General features: G+C 48.8%; 1 pseudogene; it reads right to left on the bottom strand.

Moving 5' to 3' along the window:
* Nucleotides 1-8,603: 8,603 nt before the first annotated feature.
* On the bottom strand, nucleotides 8,604-9,719 carry LOC144146980 (serine/threonine-protein phosphatase 2A 56 kDa regulatory subunit alpha isoform pseudogene; annotated as a pseudogene).
* Between the last annotated feature and the right edge of the window lie 554 nt (nucleotides 9,720-10,273).

Here is a 10,273-nt window from a genome sequence, read left to right as displayed (position 1 = left end):
AGAGAGAGAGAGAGAGAGAGAGAGAGAGAGAGAGAGAGAGAATTAACGCAAATGGTGGTCGTTGAGCCGTCACTCGGTGGGGTGGGTTCGCCTCAGTCAAGACGCCCGTGGGCTTTGGCTGCAGCCCTGGCATGCGTGACCAGAAAGCTATGGTCAGCGTGACGGTAGCTGGTCAGAAGGCCCTCCAGCTGTTCGGGGGATGGTTTGGTATATCGGGTGAGTGATGGGGTTTTTTGGCAGGCCTACACCATGTTATGGTAGTATTTAGAGAGGGGCAGAAGTGACAGTACAAGAGTATTGGGTAGGAGAAATAAGTGCGGGATGGGTGCGTTGTAATATGTGTTTGTGAACGGCGCCAGATTACTGCTTCCTTCTTGGTTAGTTCAAGGTGAAATTGAGGCAAAGTTAGGTGAAGGTTGCGATAATCGTGGATGATGTCGTGGTAGCGTATGGAACAACGGGAGGCGGAGGCGGCTGTTCCATGGGTTCTGACCCTGAGAGAAATGCCCGGTGTATAAGGGCGCAGGCAGCGGCATGAGCTGTCCAATTTCCCTTGAGGGTTGAGTGGCCTGAGGCCTAGACGATGAAGAGGTCGAAGAGGGGCTTTATTGATGCAAGTATGCGTAACGCGGGAAGTGCTATGCGTCCACGTTGAACGTTACGGCAGGCTTGCCGGGAATATGTATTGATTGTAATGTATTCGGAGCCAGTGGTAGCGGCAATGAGTATGGTAGTTTCTTTGGCAATGGTTGTTGATGTGGAGAGAGTCGTGAGGCAGGTGAGCAGTGTGCCTTCCGACATGAGCCTGGCGTGAGGGCAGCGTCGGTATAGCGAGCATCAAAGGTGCAAGTGGAACTGAGATCAAAGATGTTTAACCCGGGAGAGCCTTCTACCTTGGTTGAATTCTGAATGCATATTCTTAGGAATTTTGGATCATGACTTCGATATACCGCTGTCGCCGCTACGGCTTGATGACTGTAACAAGCTAGAGCAAGCTATAATAGTCTGGAACAGGCTAGTTTGGCTCCAGCTAACTGACCCGCCGCGGTGGTTCAGTGGCTAAGGTGTGTTGCTGAGCACGAGGACGCGGGTTCGTTTCCCTGCCACGGCGGTCGCTTTTCTGCTGGAGGCGAAAAGCAAAAACGACCATTTGTTTGAGATTTCGGCGTACGTTAAATATCCCCAACTGGTCAAAACGAATCCGGAGCCCTCTACCCCGGCACGCCTTATCGCCTGTACAGCGTCCGCTTGTTAAACCCCACAATCAATCAATCAATCAATCAATCAATCAATCAATCAATCAATCAATCAATCAATCAATCAATCAATCAATCAATCAATCAATCAATCAATCAATCAATCAATGAATCAATCAATCAATCAATCAATCAATCAATCAATCAATCAATCAATCAATCAATCAATCCAGCTGGGACTGTAGCTCACCTATGCTGGTCTCCGCTCGTGTCAGCTGCCAGCTAGACAGCAGCTAAGCTGGTACTAGCTGCGACCAACTCCTACATAGCTTGGACCAGCTCAATTCCAGCTAGGACTAGCTGAAACCATGCAGCTAACCTATTTTCTCTGGAGTAATCTGAGCGGATTGAAGACGGAATGCGTTGAAAGGAGTCCGACGAAATTTTCGTGTTATGTTTTTTTTTCGGTGTTATGGGTTGCCTTCCGGCCCTTTAATCACAGAGTGACACATTAGACGGTCGTTCTCAGCGTAAATAATTGTTTACTCGTGTCAGTTTCGGTTCCGACAGAGCGAAAACCGAGGTGGCCGCCATGACAGGAGGGCGCTCGTGACGTCACTGTTCTTGTCGCATCATTGCCGGTCTGGACGAGCGCGCGCCTCCACCATCTCTACTCGCCTGGGAAGCATGACGTCAGTGCCTAAACCGTAACATGATACACACGCACGAGAAGCGCGCACCAACCAAAAGCAGCGCGTTGGCCACGTAACGGGGGCCCTCGCGTCCGCAGGTTGGGGCCAGGAGGAGTAGATTGCGTCATGCTGATGCCGATTGCGAAAGGGCATCCGTCCTGAGCTTTCTCGTGCACGCAAAGATTAAAATGAATTTAAAAGATGTCATGCTGAACGGTTACTGTTGAAACTTCCTGGGATATCTGTCCACGTACGAAATAAGCCTTTTACGTAGTTATCTCAGCTTTGAAATTTCGTGTCAGTACTCCTTGAAGGGCTTAGCAGGTGGGGTCGGGTACGTAACCACGGGCCTTAAGGACGTGCCGGTTGGTAGTGGTAAGGAGGAGTCTAGTGCGTTAGATGTTGCATTGAGCTTCCAGGTGTTTAATGAATTCCGAGTTGAAGGAAACGAGAAGCAGAGGTTTGAGCGAGGAGGTCAAGTCCTATTTTTTAAGCTTTTCGAATTAGTATGTCGACTTTTTCTCCTTTTTTCGTTTTGAGGGCGATGTGTGGAGTGGAATGTATTATGCGACTAATTAAAAGTGCTTGAATTAGTCGTATTGCATTATCTTCTTTGAGGCCTATGAGATGTGTGAGTTCGGTGACAGCGGCTTGTACCTGGGGAAGAACTGCAGAGCCAGAGCCATCTTGATGGAATTGAACTCCGATCATACGAAGGGTGTGTACTTTAGGAATGGTTGTAGAATCGAATGTTGGTACAGGGTCGGGTGTGGAAACTGGAGGTCTCCCACGGGAGCGGGAGCAGAGGATGAGTGCAGGCTTGCTGGGGGCACACGTCCTCCGTCCTCCGCCTGTTATGTTCCACTGGCACCACCGGAGGCGGGAATAAGAGGAAAACGGGACGGAATGTTTGAATTTTTAACAGATCTGGTGAATGCTCACAGCCCACCATCCTAGCTGGTGAGGAATTTCGGGATTGACATTTCTATAACACTGCGATAAAAAAGCATCGAGCAATAAAAAAATACAGCCTGCTCTCGCCACAGGCTTGCACACATGGCCTGAATTTGCTAAGGTAACATAATGAGTAAAGTTTTTCAAGTTTTATTCAAGCGTTGAAAAAAAAATGAAGGAAGCTCACTCTAACGCGTGAAACTTGAAGGTTGCGAAGTCGTATGCAACCTTCGTGACCATTACGATGATTTAAATTCACGATTTCAGGCGATTTGCTTCTTCGCTGCCTCCGCGACGACCTTTATTTCATCATTGTTGCTATAAGTGCGAGCTTTCTTCATTTTTTTGGAAGTGACAATCATGTAGTGATAATCATGCAGTGATAATCATGTAGTGGCTTATCATGGAAGCGATAAGTGACAGTAGGACAGAACAAGTCCTACTGTTTTGTCCTGACGAGGCACGTTCGGCTGTCCCTGGCGCCAAACGCTTATCCACTTTTTGCACGTGTCCTGCAGGGCTAGTAGATGACAACTCCTTTGAATATTTTGCAGCTTCTTCGATACTTCGAGCAATCGTGAGGGCCTTGTCCAACGTCAATGAGGAGCCTTCCAAAAGTAGCCGCTTCCGAAGTACGGTGTTGCTCGTCTTTGCTACGAGTTGGTCACGTATGAGCTCGTCGGCCCTGTCGTTAAAGGCGCAGGCAAGTGAAAGTTCCCGCAGCGCAGAAACGAACATGTCCGCGGTCTCGCCCGGCAACTGAGCGCGTTGACCAGAAAGCTGGCGTTCAATGACAACGTTAGTACTTGCTGCGTAGTAAGCCTCGAGCGTCTGTAGAGCACTCTTGAATTCGTCGTCGTCCTCTGTAGGTTGCTTCTCTGGTAGCATGATTCGTTGTCCCTCGACCCCCAGGCAATCTAGAAGGAGTGCTTTGCGGCGAGCTGGCAGGTATGCGCAGCTGGCCGACGCTACGAGGCAGTTCTCGAACAGACAACGCCATTGCGTCCATGGTATGGTGGGCTTTCCCGGTGTCGGTAGAAACGGCGGCTGCGGCGTCAGTGCCATTGAAGAAGATTGATGTATGCCGTGCTTGAGTACTGACGTGGCGTTGCGTAAAGGGTTACCTCGTCGCCATTATGTTGTATCCGACGCCCACCGAGTCACTATACGTGGCAGAGAGATGCAGACGCCACCTTGTACCGACGGAAAATAGCCTCCATCGTTATTACACGCTATTTATAACCAGGCTGCGGTTACTCATGATGACAATGGAATTTGGCCACCTTAGCACTGTGCGCCCCCTTGTGGCATGAACACAACCAAATTACAAAACACAACACATTTTGTCTGCATGGCCCCTTAAACAATGGTGCTTGGAAGATAACTCGAGTATTTAAAAAGGCGGAGAGAAAAAAAGAACGTGTTAGACATATTCGAAAGTGTAACCATTTTCTTACATAGCGGTGGGGTTAAAATTTTCAAGTAAGGATGTAGCGCAGTAAAATGCTTGACGTGCAGATGAGGTCCACCAGCTGCAGCGCTTGGCAATTGCTGGGATGCAAATTTGTGGCGTGTATGTTATCAAAATAAACCTGGCTAGGTAGATTTGAACGGCTTCGAAGCGATTCATTAGCATTCAAGCTAAAAAAAAAAACATCAAATAGAGGGAAACAATGCGCACCAATCCACCCTGTGAAAGTGGTTGGAAAGCGATGCTATAAATGACACCCGCAACAATTACCCATGCGACGTCACTTGAATTCACACACCTGGCTCTACGAAGAGTGAAAGCCGAGGCAAGTAAAATGCACTTAACCACATCCTTTATTAACCGCCAACCTGTTTAGCAAATCATAATTTTTCGTTTCCGAATCTGCCGGGCGCGCACGTGAGGGCGGGCCTCGCGGCGACCCCCCTGACAGTTAACACAACCAAGAAAATGCATAGCCCTCGTGTGTGCGTGCCTTGCGCGCAAACATTGTTTTTTCAGCGAATACAGCACCAATCGCCTGCAACTTCTTTAATGGCTGCGGATTTTTCCCCACAACTGGAGCCACGCTTGTTAATGGTCCGTCATAGGGGCGGGGGCTGAGAGGGGGATACAAGCCGAACAAATGGCAAAGTTGAGTACAGCCATCCCCAGCCAATCAATCGCAGTTATCTTCGGGATATCTTTTCGAGCTACTTCCCTCGTACAGGAGCGATGGGAAATTGGTAAAAAAAAATCGCCTTTAACGCGACGCTGCCGGTTTTGCCCCGTTGTAAGCAACAAATACTATCGCGCAAGATATGCTCACTGAATGTAAATACAAAAATTTAAATACAAAAAAATACATATTCCTTTGCAAAAGCGTTTCTATTTGTCAGGTTTGTCGCCGAGCCTCCTTCCTAAGTCGACTATGACGTACAACTTCGGCATCAGAATCACTGCCGCTATTTTTTCAAGAATCGCTATGCGTGCGACTGCTACGCGGCCTCCGCAGAAGCTGAAGGCCAACCAAGACTGCGCGAGAAATTTCGGACACACGCTTGTTTTTTTATATACTCATGCTGTGCATCGTAAGTCGATGGGAATTGACCGCGCGACGAGTGTTCTTGCCTGCTTTTTTCTTTTTTCTTTTGATGCACTACGAATTAGTGCGCGCAATGTACCTCTGTCCTGCTCATATTTCCGGATCGATGCTATAGAACAAAGCACGCTGAATATTTTTTGAGACTTCATTCTTTCGGACGCACGCGCGCTATCAAACGTCTACAACGACATGAAATGCGTTAGTTAGGAGTCGCAGCTGTGGACATTTTTTTTTCGGACGATATACGGGTGCGTGCACGTTCGGTTGGCGTTGGCCAGGTATGTGCTTTCGCCAGTCTTGCCAAGTAACAATGTCGAGATAACAACCTGTTATTTTAAAGCCAAGCGGTTTATATAGTCATAAGCGTTCGAAACTCGTGAACCGCTGGCGCTTATCCTACATCTCCCCGTTGTTTAGCGCAAAGAAAACTATAGAAAACCATAACAAAATAAACTATAACGATATATAAACTATAACAAAGAAAACTATAACAAAATATACGAAATTAACCGGCAGCGCCCGCGTTAATTTAGTTAGGAATGCTCGTTGGGTTTCTTTTGCGATAGAAAGCGAAAAAAGCGGTCCCACAAGAAAGAAATGGCGCGTTTGAAATGACGCAGAAAGGCTCCACGCGCAAGAAGAAAATAGCGCGTTCCAAATGACGCAGAAAGGCTCCAGCCACGCAAGAAAGAAAATGGCGCGTTCGAAACGATGCAGAAAGGCTCCAGCCTCGCAAGAAAAAAATTACGCGTTCGAAATGACGCAAAGCAGCTCCAGCATACGAAATTAAAGCAAGAACAAAAAGAACAGGACTCCCGCTGCTGCATTTTCGGGCAGGGGTCACGCGAGCACTGCGAAAGCGAAAAATTTGATTTGAATGGGGTGGTAGCAGTGAGCGGATAACGGTGGTACAGCCCATTATGGCGAATCACTGCTCTGCACTTCCGACAGCTTTCACATTGAGTGGAACGGCTTTAATGTTTTTAGTTGCTTCAGGGGTGTTAAACGTAGCCGCCAAGATATGGCTTGTCTGATATGTACTAAATAAAAGCGCAGAAAAACGCGGGACAAAGAGAAGAACTACACAGGACGAGCGCTTACTAACAACTGAGTTTAATGAAACCAAAAACGACAAATCTCGACGCATGTTTAGTATGTCTCCATACCAACTTGCCCACTTGTCGGTGCTCCTTGTCTGATATGTTCCCAAGGCAAATACCTCGGAAATTATAACAGATTTGGCCAGCGTATCCCTGAAACCTTTGATTTGGAAAGGTCGAGCTCACGCGTCACCATGAAATAAAACTGTTTAAAACGATACACCCGTTTGGCAGAGAGGAAAAAAATAATCTGGTACTCGGCGTCATCATTTACATCATCCTGCTTCCGTGACTAAGACGCGCCACAAATGCCGCCCCTTGGGAGCAGATGACACTAACTTACGGAGGAAGATCTTACTACGTGCACTATCCTTTAGCTACGATGGTCGGAAGTAGAATCTGCGCCATCGAGCATTCGGGTCACTCGGCATTTCCTTTGGGTTCGTTGCGCCGGTGCTGGCTTCGGAATTCGGCACTTTGGATTTTGGACGACGATGATGCTCTAACCAGACTAACAACGTCGATGGGTGGCGGGGGTGGGGGGGGCTAAGCTTTTTCGTGAGGGATTCTTTTGCTGTCGTCTGAGTTCAAGCTTTGACTCGCAGGCAGTTTGCACTTTGAGCGTTGATGCTTTCTCTGGAGCGGCTTTGGCAATTCTCCATTTGATTTTAGTTGGTTGGTTGGTTGGTTGGTAGCAAAAATTAGTGGCGCGCACCAACTCTGGGGGATTGGCCAAGTCAGATTTGGTAAAAAGGTTAAGAATTCAAACTAAGGGTAAAATAGATCTGTGGAGAATGTGAGGGACGTGATGTTAACAATTTTGAGAACCCACGAAAATCGAAATAACTATCGCAAGCAAGAAAGCTTCGTGTTTCAATCCTCGTCGTCGTTAGACTGAGGGGATTCGAATTTTATATATAAAGTCACTCGTTAACTCAAATTCGGATATCTCGAAATATCGGTCAACTCTCCACTTTTTTTCGCCGTGCATTCACCTCCCATAAATGCTATGCATTCGCCCTCTTTTATCTGGAAGCGTTTCTTCGGGGCGCCACGGATACCTCGAAATGTTGACAGAGAGGACGCAAGTTACAGCCCGCCGCTGCCAGCTGATAAGGTCTCCATTAGAACGCTTAGGTACGACTACGCGCCGAACGCAGTCGTTCACGGCAAATTTTTGCGGAATACCAGCTGTACGAGGGCGATGTCCCCGCTACCAGAATTCTGTCCGGCGTGTACATCGTTGAGATAGCTGTTGACAACGCAACTGATCATTCGGACGACGAGGAGCCTGGATAAATGCCTAAAACGGCAGAAACAACATAGTCCGCCTGCTCCACAGCAACGTAGAATGTGCGGTGGCGACCTACGATTAATCCGATGCCTTGAGCAGTATAGAGGACGCCTTTCGGGGACCATGCAGATGCGAACGCGAAACCGGCGACCATCACGCAGTTGTTTCTTGTGCAATAATAAAATTGTTTTTCCTGCGAATTATTTTGCCTTCATTACAAGAGCTCTCCTGTGCATTTGAGCTTTTGCTACCAACACTAGCTCTTATATCAGTGACCTGGCCACAGATTTTCGGAATTTCGCTTACTCAAAACTACGCTTACGTCGAAATTTTCAGCGGATTTTACTGCTTAGTTAACGAGGTACTATTGTATGTATGTCAGTAATCTATAGAACTCGCCAAAGATGAATAGCGGCCGCTTTGAGCCCATGCTGCCTCAGAAGCCTACGCGCTACTGCATCTATCTGCTGGCAGGGGATTGTATAGTGAAGCGCATGGAATATAGCCATAGCACATGCCATGCCAAGGGCAGAAACTTGGATTCTTTTATTCATCCGGAAGGCTGTACCATATCTAACGACTGTGTTGATAGTACTCGAGAAGAAAATTCAATGGAAAAGGACACGAGTTCAGATCTCGCCCTTGCAACGGGGCAGCTGAAGTGGCAATGGGCCGCTCTAGACGCCACTTTTACAAGTACCGATACCGTCGTCCAACATACAGCGCTAGCTACATCAACGTACAGAACCTGAATGGAAGCTCGAGTCACCAATTTTGTGAAGTTGAGAGACAGCTCATTGCAATGAGAGGCCCCCGGCCGAGGAAGCGCCGCCCGCCACGGCATTGTTGGCCAGTCAAGACTAGTGTTCCAGCTCCAGCTTAGACAGCCACTTCCACAGCTCATCCCGCTCTTTTTCGCGCTCTTTTTCCCTCTCCCGCTCGGCCTTGTAGGCGTCGGCGATCCTGTTGAAGAGCTTGAAGTTCATCCCTACGAAGCTCCCGAGCGCCCTGTAGACCATCGCCAAGGTTTCCTGCTGCCACTGCTCCTTGGACGCGCGGTAGAAAGCGGGGAACATGAGCGGCATCACCGTCTCGTTGTTCTGTTCCATCAGGCTAAGGATGTAGTCGTTTCCACAGAACTCTAGCGCCCGCACCACAACCTGTTCGTGTCGGTTATCGATGCACTTGGCTATCTGCTTGAAGAGCCCTTTTGCAATCTTGGCAAACTGACTCGGCTTTGTGACTTCTAGGATGTCCTCCATCTCGCGCAGAAACAGGAGCTCCTTTTTAGTGCAGACCTTTGGCCAGAACTTTAGTAAGCCCTTCACTACTTGTTCAGCAAGCATAGCGTCCTTTTCAAGGAACCTGATGAGACAGTAGGTGAGTTGCTCGTGGTAGTTCATCAAGCATTTGGGCTTGTGTAGCGGGATAAGCACCTTAATGAGGAACTGCTTGTGCTCGGCCTTGAGGGGCAGCGCGAAGCCGTCGATGATGCAGCCCAGGATCTTGAGAAGTTCAGCGACTCCGTCGAATTTCTCCGTCTCGTAAATGTACCTTAGAAGTACGTAGTTGATCTGCTTTCTAATCTCCACCCTTAGCCCCACGAACTTCCGGTAGATGCGGTACAGCACGGTCTTAATGAGATTCCGCTCCTCCGGGTCCTCGCTGTCGAACCGGTCGAGAAGCTGCAACACCAGCTTTCGGTCTATGACCGGTTGCCAGTGGGACGGGCTGAACTCTGGTGAGTCCAGGAGGCTGCACAGAAGCATCAGATTTGGCCAGGTGGCCTCGGTTATGATATCATGACGCTGGGGTGCCTCCTTAACTGTGATGGGCAACTGCGAAGGCGACGAGATTTCCCGTCGGATGTCTCCAGGCACGGCAGGGAGCACGTTTCCACTTAACTCCATGCTGCAAGGCAGTTTCGAAGAAACTCTAGGGCAGCTCGGAGGACGCAGCAGTAGCGGTGTTACGTTAGCTGTGCAGGTCCGTTTCCCGCGCGCTCTCGCACCGTGCCAGGTGATGACAATCGGGCTTCCGGCTACACCACTACCGGCCCATACCCTTACCCCACACACCCGGGGAATGCCCACTTCCGGAATTCTCAAGGTAGTGCTTAGGACCAAATTTCATGACTATACCACAATACGCACGTACGCACGCACGGGCGCACACACACACACACACACACACACACACACACACACACACACACACACACACACACACACACACACACACACACACACACACACGCACGCACGCACGCACACACACAAACACACACACACATACACAAGCACACGCACGCACACACGCACACGCACGCACGCGCACGAATGCACGCGCACGCGCACACATACATATGAGGCGTTTCTTTTCGAAATGAGCCAGATCCACCTAACGTGAATTTGAGAAACAAGCGGAAGTTTATTACAGGACCTAAATGCAACACCGTCAAAGT

This window comes from Haemaphysalis longicornis, unplaced genomic scaffold (genome assembly GCF_048455015.1).
Source record: "Haemaphysalis longicornis isolate Haplotype H1 unplaced genomic scaffold, Haemaphysalis longicornis Haplotype H1 scaffold_1, whole genome shotgun sequence".
Classification (NCBI taxonomy): domain Eukaryota; kingdom Metazoa; phylum Arthropoda; class Arachnida; order Ixodida; family Ixodidae; genus Haemaphysalis; species Haemaphysalis longicornis.
This window is presented reverse-complemented; position numbering and strand designations above follow the sequence as displayed.